The following is a 9,684-nucleotide window of genomic DNA, read 5'->3' as shown; positions in this document are numbered from 1 at the left end:
TCTCTCTCTCTGGCTCCTTTCTCCACTGGCTCCTGATGGGGTAAGCAATAAAGTTTGTACTGCAGAAGATTCTGGTTGCCCTGAGCGTGTTCTTACCAGGGGGACACACAAAAGCGGCGGGCAATACATTATATTTCAGTGTATTAATGATAAAGCTTTATTAAACATTCAAAAAGCTTAAAAAGCTCCAAATAAAATGGTCAGTATTTTGTTCTAGAATGTATTATGACATCAAAAAATATCAAAATTTACATAGACCAAGGAAGCAGGTAGGTTGACTACAGTTCTTTACCTCTTCCCTCTCTCTTACAAATCCAGGCCTGTCTCATTCCATTTCTCTAGAACACTGTGTGCTGAAGCCTCCCCTGCCTTTCTGCTCCCATCTCCAGTGACTCAGATAGATATTCTATTCCAACTTTCCTCCCTACCCATCCCTTTGTTTCAGACCCTAACTCCAGGATGTTATTCATGGGAACCCAATAGCCAAGCCTTCCAGAAAAGCAAGTAGTCCAGCAAAGATTCAGATCCACATTTTTTCCCTTCTTCCCTCAGAATCAATACACCAATCTCATTCTTAGCAATATAGCAAGCTACCTGCTGTGGCCTCTCCTCACTCTCTGTCCCCATTCCCAGGGGCCTAAATATATCATGTGGAACACTACGCTTTTCCTCCCTCCTATGGACACCCTGACATCAGCCCATCCCTATCCTTAAATATAAGCTCTGAATATCTACAAAAATGTGTACTCAGAACCCCCAGTGGCCATACCTCGCAGAATCCTGAAGTAATTCCTATCATGTAGCCCACAACCACCATGCTCTCCTAAAAGTCAAAGAGGGAAATAGAAAGCAAGGCAAAAAAATCAAAACAAATCAAAAACAAACAAATCAAAACAAAAAAGCAAAAACAAAACCTAAACGAAACAAAATAAAAAAAAACAACAACCAAAAACCACCTAACAAGAACAAAACAAGATATCACCACCTAAAATTAAAGTCATTCCAAACTCTGATGCCACCATAACAGCTAGGACAATATGTCTCCACTAGAGCCTAGGAACTGTACTACAGTAGGCACTAAGAAGTACAGTGTAGCTGAAGCACAGCAGCCTTAACATAGCCTTTATAAATATGATAGAGGAGCTTAAGCAGGAAAGGAAGAAATTCCTTAAATATGTGAGCCACCAATGTAGAGTGGAAGGAAATGAGTAATACAGTTCAAAACCTGAATCTAGGAGTAGAATCAATACAGAAACCCCAACTAAAGGAAATCTGGGAATAAAAAAATATAGGAACTCAAACAGAAACCTCAGAGGCAAGCCTCACCCAGCAGGGTACAAGAGAAGAAAGTGAGAATCTCAGGTACTAACAACAAAATGGAACTAATGGATACTTCAATTGTAGAAAATGTTAAACCTAAAAATACTCCAGGTACAAAAATCTTGAAAATCTGAGACACTATAAAAAGGCAATATCTACCAATGTTAGAAACTGGGAAATAGAAAAAGAGAATATAATTTTTCTCAACAAAATTATAAGAAAATTTCCTTAAGCTAAAGAAGGAGGTGCCTATGAAGATACAAGAAGCATTTAGAACACCATTGAGACTGGACTAGAAAAGAAATTCTACTAGGCACATAATGCTCAAAACACTAAATGTACAGAACAAAGAAAGAGTACTAAAAGCCACAAAGGAGCAACAACAACAAAAAAAACAAAAACCAAACCAAACCAAAACAAACAAACAAAGTAACATATAAAGGCAGACCAATCAGGATAACATCTGGGCTGAAATGGGAGGATCAAATGGGGCAAGGGAAAGTAGAGGGGTGTTAAGAAGTGAATATTGGAACTTGGTCCCCAGTTTGTATTATTTTGAAAGTTTCTGGAAACTTTTTTTATTATTATTATTTTATTAGGCATTTTCTTCATTTACATTTCCAGTGCTATCCCAAAAGTCCCCCATACCCCACCACTCCCCTACCCACCCACTCCCACTTCTTGGCCCTGGCATTCCCCTGTACTGAGGCATATAAAGTTTGCAAGACCAACAATCATCCTATGGGAATATTTTAGATTTAAATCATAACAGTAATAAAATCATTTTTCTATATCCATAAAGTATAAATGCTGAAATGAAATTAAATGAAAGACATATTTAAATGTGGCTGGTCCATTGGCTAGAAAATTAAATGATAGGTATATATTATAGATGCCACTATGATACTCAGGATAGAATTCTATTATTTGAAATATATTTCAGTTATTAGTAAAAAAAAAAGAAGTGAATATTGGGAGGACAGGTAAAATTAAGGACCATTTGAGTGGTCATATAGAATCCTTATACAGTAGAAGCTTCTTAAATAATAAACATATATGAAGCAATCAAAATAACAGGGAAGAATGTACCCTAAGTGGACATTACTCCTCATCGAAATAAAACTTCAATATTGGGTGTTCTTTATAGTACCATTTTGTATCTAGAGTGTGTGTGTTTGTGTGTTTGTGTGTGTGTGTGTGTGTGTGTGTGTGTGTGGGTGAGAGAGAGAGAGAGAGAGAGAGAGAGAGAGAGAGAGAGAGAGAGAGAGAGAGAGAGAGGTCTTTTCAAAGTTGTCCTGGACATACAGGAAAATTCTAAGCCCTATCCAAAATACAAGGAAAGGGAGCAATAAAACAAAATCAATGTTAGATTCAGACCGTTTATTCTATTTAGTATGACCAGCTTTAATCATCCTTAAACTTCAGGGCAAAAAGTTGGAAACTACTTTGCTGGTGTTGGACACAAACAGAATCTGTATTTTTCTCAACATTTCAAATACTGTCTGAGAAAACCATTGTTTTTTGTTTGTTTGTTTGTTATGCTTTGTTTGTTTTTTGTTTTTATTTTGTCATTCTCCAGTCCCTAAAATGTAAAGAAAAAGGTGGTTAATATATAAGCTTTCCAGAGAAAAGAAAGTATCTACCAGCCAGCTAAGCACAATGGGTATAACAGAACCAGGAATTAGTCTGGTTTTCATCTGATACTGTACCAAAGAACGGCTAGTGAAGCATTTAATGAGTGGCCTCGAGCAATTCATTAAGCATGCTTCAACCTCCATTTTACTCTTTTCTAATCTAAAAGATTCAGAGGTGTCTACTTCCCAGCACTCTTGATGCTGAATCTCATTTGATTCTGAAGCTTTTGGGCTTTTTTCACGATCAGCTGTGTTTGGCTTCAGAAAGTTTTGAACTGTCATCATTAGTGATGCAGAAATGATGTCACACAGCTATTCTTTGTTAAAAATGCTGATTTCTATGACTTTAATTTTCATGCTGTAATAGACACTAAATATCTCTAACGTTGGAGATGTGTATTAGATGTATTTTGACATAGACTAGCTTGTATAAGTTTCATGACTAATGTGGTTTTTCTCACTTTATTGAATTGCTATTCAGGGAAAATGAAGGGGACATCAGCTCTTCAATTCCCTTTGTCAAAGCCCTTGGGCATTACATGTAATTCCCAAACACACTTGACCAGATATAAAGAAAATATGAGAAGTGTTTGCTATTTTTGAACATAATTTTCATTTAACTTCAATATAATGGCTGAAGATGAGATGCTGTATGCAATCAATATCTTCAAACAATAAAGAATAAACACAGTGTGGTATAGACATAATTAAAGAAAATGAAAAGAGGAAGAGATGGGCACACCGATTTAATTAACAACAATCTGCTAAAAAAAGAACCCACAATAATTTATATACTCACCTATTTAACAAACTGAAAATGTACTTTAAAGTACATTATGTATAGATTATAATATTTTACTAGAATCGTTTCATATTGTGAATTATTCCCTCCCTTATTCATCTTTGGAGTCTACAATCCACAATAGGATGATGGGACCAGGAGCTGGGATCATTGAAATACTTAATAATGAGAAGAGACTATCAGATTGCTCCACCCTCCAAATAGGATTGTGATCTTGTAAGAAGAGACACCGAAGAGCTAATCCTGTTGCTCTCCTAGTTCCTACATGGCACAAGACACATGGACCCAGTGGGATGGTAGGAAAGCAAGAATTAAAAAAAAATCAAGTCTAACTTGACACTTAATTTAGATCTCCAAGTCTAAAGCAAATAATTTTCTTATGGAAATTTAAGTTGACTAAGGTAGTTTCTGTTTTGTATTCTCTGAAGTCCCCTAACGAACACAGTGGGATAATGTTCTACTACACAATTATGATAAAAATTGATATAACTTGTTGAATAAAGGAGTAGGTACTTCACATTTGTTGCTCTGGATTTTGGTCTACAAGAGTGACATGTTGGTTAAAATGTATCATTTTAGTACACTATATATTAATATTACTTTAATCAGGAAGTACATAAGATAATTATTTTCAGAAGAGTATACCAAATGTTGAAATTTGCACCAATTCTATTTCATAAACTGTACATACTTATTTTATTAAAATTGGTATCCTCAAATCTAGCTTTTAAAGAGAAGGATAGTTTCAAAATTGAAACTAAAATTCAAAATTCAAAACAAGTCTACATGTAAATAGAATTTGAAATCATTAGGTAGCAATTTTATGAACAAATTGTTACCTCTAAGCCCATCCATGGTTATGGTTGGTCACATGACTGATATCTTATAAATTTTCTTGGTATGGAATAAATGTTTTCTGGGATGCAAATGATGTTAAAATTTTAATTTAAAAGTCACACCTACTGCTTAATGTCTATTGTAAGCATATTAGTTGTTTCTAGTGTAAACTTACAAAATAACTTTATGAAATACCTTTGTGACTGATACTTGAGTGAGGGGATAAAACATGTTTTGATAGGTATTATTAAGGTTTGAATTTTTTTATATTTACAACATTCCTTTATTGCTCACATTTGATTGCCCATATTTACTTCTTTTTCACTGCAATTAGATTTTATGGCTTCACTACATCATCTGGTACCTTGTTTATACAATAAATTATATTTAGCTTTATTATAGTACTCCAATTTTGATATATTCCTAGGCAAATGGATGGACCTGGAGGGCATCATCCTGAGTGAGGTAACCCAATCACAAAAGAACTCACACAATATGTACTCACTGATAAGTGGATATTAGCCCAGAAATTTAGAATACCCAAGATATAAGACACAATTTGATAAACACATGAAACTCAAGAAGAACGAAGACCAAATTGTGGACACTTTGCCCCTTCTTAGAATTGGGAACAAAACACCCATGGAAGGAGTTACAGAGACACAGTTTGGAGCTGAGACAAAAGGATGGACCATCTAGAGACTGCCATATCCGGGGATCCATCCCATAATCAGCCTCCAAACACTAGCAAGATTTTTCTGAAAGGACCCAGATATAGCTGTCTCTTGTGAGACTATGCAGGGGCCTAGCAAACACAGAAGTGGATGCTCACAGTCAGCTATTGGATGGATCACAGGGCCCCCAATGGAGGAGCTAGAGAAAGCACCCAAGGAGCTAAAGGGATCTGCAACCTTATAGGTGGAACAACAATATGAACTACCCAGTACCCCCCAGAGCTCATGTCTCTAGCTGCATATGTAGCAGAAGATGGCCTAGTGGGCCATCAGTGGAAAGAGAGGCCCATTGGTTGTGCAAACTTTATCTGCCTCAGTACAGGGGAACATCAGGGCCAAGAAGTGGGAGTGGGTGGGTTGGGGAGTGGGTGGGGGACTTTTGGGATAGCATTGGAAATGTAAATGAAATAAAGACCTAATTTAAAAAAATGTGCATGATAAACTTTTCATTATTTTACTATAAGGTTTATTTTTCTTTTAAAAGTATACTAGGGTAAAGATAGCTTTAAATTTTGTGTTTATATAATATATTTTCTATGAAAAGTCTTTCATAATTAGAAATAGATTATAAGAAAATACTTTCCAGAAACCTGAAAGAAAAAAAAAAGAAAAGACTATTGTTTTATATTAACAGGTTTTTTTTGATAAATTACTAAAATTAACTTACATAAAAGAACAATGCAGGGAAGAACTCTGCTATGTAGAAAATGTTAAAGGACAGCCAGGAGTGGTGAGGACAGCCAGCACTCGGCAGAGGCAGGATGATTTCTGAGGTCGAGGCCAGCCTGGTCTACAAAGTCAGTTCCAGGACAGGCAGGGCTATACAGAGAATCCCTGTCTCGAACCCACCCCCACTAAAAAAAAATGTTAAAGGAAGGTTCCCAGAGAGTGCCATACTCCTGGAAGCATACATGTTCACACACATAGACATTATTTTTGATGGGATGATTTTCAATGTTTTGTAAAGGACCTGAAATTCATTTGATTTGCTTTTTGGATTTTAAAGTCACTGATAATTTTGTTTGTTTGTTTTAGATATTTCTTTGTAACATTATTCTTAGATTATTTTTATTTGTTTATTTATGGTAATATTTCTATACTGATTATTTATTAATAACAGTGAAAATATTTGACTTACATCTACTTTAAAAATAATCTTTTTCATGGAATTTATATCAAACCAGAAAGAAAATTGTAAATGATTGTGAACTCTATAATTGTCTTGAACAAAAACATGCTAATAATCATGAGATTTCCTTAATAGATGTCCCCAGATAACAATTCTACTACCTAAAATTTGTAAATACAGATAGCTAGTGCACTTATTATAGTGATATTCTAATGAAATGGAGATTGTTGTGTTGTGATAGAGAGACTTTATTTTCTGTATAGGATGAGATGAGTGTGCCTGAAGGATTTTGACCTAGTTGACACCCAGTAGATGAGCACTTATATAAATAATGAATGAGTGAAAAATATTCAGTGAGTCATGCACAGAACAGGCATCAACACTGTGGGCATCTGGGCACTGTGTAGTATTTTGCCATCTTTCTCTCTCTGCATTGATCTAGCAATAATTTTCATATCTGCCTCTTAATTCTTTGTTTTTTTTTCATGGTTTGGATTAGGATTCCCCTAAAAATATGTCACATTCTAATTGTTCAACTATATTGAACATTCAAATGAATGAACACTATAACGCTTTTCAAAATATTCCTCATTGCATTGTATGATCACCAGGAAAAGGGTGTGCTTTTGCTGATCTGGAATTTATAGGTGCTCACAGTAGCACCTAGAGACACAGCAACATCAGCCATGGATGCTGACTAACAGTTTTTTAAAACCTTGCTGATATGATGCCTCCAAAAGGGACATACAAATGCTGACTCCCCTTGTTTTAATTTTAATTGGTCAGTTGTGTCCTATAAAACTCGGCATGAGAAATAATTTTCATTTCCACATTGCTTTGTATATAAAATTCTTAACCAAGCAACATCTAAAGTGCTTATGTACAATTGAGTGCATTTCTTCTGGTTAGGACAATGATGACCTCTACTTTGAAAGGTGTGTTTGATATTCTCTTTGGTAAACATGAACCAAAATGACCCTCTTGTCAATCAGGCTGAGAAATTCACTGCTTTTCATACAGTAAAGGGAACAACAGGATTATCTGGGTCACAGGGAGCTTGAGTTGAGAAGAAAGGAGCCATCTCTTATCTCTTGATATCTGACAAAAAAGATTTCTACTAGAAAAAGTAGAAATAACTAGAAACCAGGGTTTAAATATAGTCATCCTGAGATAAGATCTGGGTGATGCCAGAGGCAAAGTTAGTAAGTAGATATTCTTACAAGGATATCAACTGGAAATGCTTGCAATAGTATTGAAAACCATATGGGAAGGAAAAAAAAAGTAATTGATATTGAAAGCCTACTATAGCACTAAGTACTCTTCAGGGTGCACTAAATGACTAAGTACATTATAATATGTTCCTTTCAAAGCCCACAAGTGTGATGGTCTTTAGAAATGTAGACAAATGTATGTGAACAATGTAAGGGTAAGAGCAAGAGTGAGAAGTTATTGAATAATTTTGAAAGAGTTAGTCAAAGATAATTCTTTAGTCATGACCCATATTTGAATTGGTGCTGTGTCAAGATACGTTTCACTCGTAGGTGAATACTCTTGGATATCTTGAGATCAAGACATTAGCTTAATTTCTTTAGGATTATCTGCTTCTGAGATGTATAGTACTTAGAGTTCACCTCTAGATAAGGGTTTGGAGTTCAGAGGGGCATTTGGAGTTCAGTGGACTAGACTGGAATAAAGTAGTTTCTTTGGTTTTTCACTGGTGTCCAATCTGGGGGTAAATAGACATTTTATTTTTTTCACATCTCCTCAGGAAAAGTCACATAGCACATAAATGTGTAGAATAGAGTTTCTGAGCTCACACAGAAACAATGTTGTCGGTAACAGCAGAGTCAACAATTTGGGCTATAGTGACAGAATTCACTGTTTTGAACTTATAAAGGCGCTCATTGAGTTTTTTTATTCGGTGTTAATGGAAGATTATCTGTACCAAGTAAAGTGCAAAGCCAGAAAGAAAAGTAAAAATGCAGTTGCATTTGCTCACATTGTGCACCATATGGTCAATGCAATGACTAGACCAACAAATAGGATATTTAGAACAGTGCGGAATGTAAGTGCCAAAAGTGAATTTAAAAATATAAAAACTGTAAGTGTTAGTGGTGGGAGTATGAACTCTATTTTACACATTTATGTGCCATATGACGTTTCCTAAGAAGATGTGAAAAGATGTCTACCAGCAAAAGACCAAAGATACTACTTCATTCCAGTCTAGCCCAGTGAACCAGTGAGTTTTTCTGGGTTACATACAGAGGCAGAAGAGACCCAAATGCAGCTTCATCACTACTCAAATCTCCCTAATATGGGTAGCATCACAGAAAACTGCATCCTTAAGGACCTTACAGGACTCGGATGCACAATGCCAAGCCGAGTGTTCCCTCTTTAGTGATTGCATGCCATTTTTAGAATATTTGGCAAGGATCTTGTAATTTTGTAGCTTACTAAGCCTTCTAAGTTATTATTTTTAACTTCATAAACCCTATGAGCCTTTCCACCTTCTTCTTGAAAGGAACATTGCAATTTAGAAGGAATGACTATACAAAAACATCTGTACTAAGGCCTTCTGTTTACTTTGGTGGAACTGACAGGGCAATCTTGGGCTCTGAGAAACAAGCGCCATGGATATAGTGTGATCCAAGGCTTGTGTTACTCCTGTATAATTCAACAGGGGATTATTTTTTTTCAATTTACTTGCAATTCTTTAGAAGCATTCTGCATTCAGAATATGAAATGCAAATCTCTCACACAAAACCAACTCTATATCCTCATTCCCTATTCACTTGTTTGGGTGCCCCAATTAGTAGGACCACTGCTGATCAAATATGATTTCTGTTGTCATTTGCCTTTTCTTGCTGAGACCAAAATCTCAGCTATTTAGTCTTATCTTCCTGGTCCTATACTCTCAGTGATGAAATTTCATTGACCTGTTTTGCATGCTTAACAAACTTTAAAATAGCATCTACCATACATATTTGATATAAAACATGCTAACAAACATGTTTTGCTTTACTCACTTTTCTCTCTACATGTTCTGACTAGTTTTAAATAAGAAGTTATTGAAAATGAAAATAGGAGATGAGAAGTAACAAAACCAAGCATTTCTTCCTGAAACTGACATATAGGCAGGGATGAATGTCAGAGACAAAATTTTTATTTAAAGCAGAAACACACACACACACACACACACACACACACACACACACATATATATATATA

The sequence above is a fragment of the Mus caroli genome, chromosome 5, assembly GCF_900094665.2.
Source record: "Mus caroli chromosome 5, CAROLI_EIJ_v1.1, whole genome shotgun sequence".
Lineage (NCBI taxonomy): Eukaryota > Metazoa > Chordata > Mammalia > Rodentia > Muridae > Mus > Mus caroli.
Note: the sequence above shows the minus strand (reverse complement) of the source record.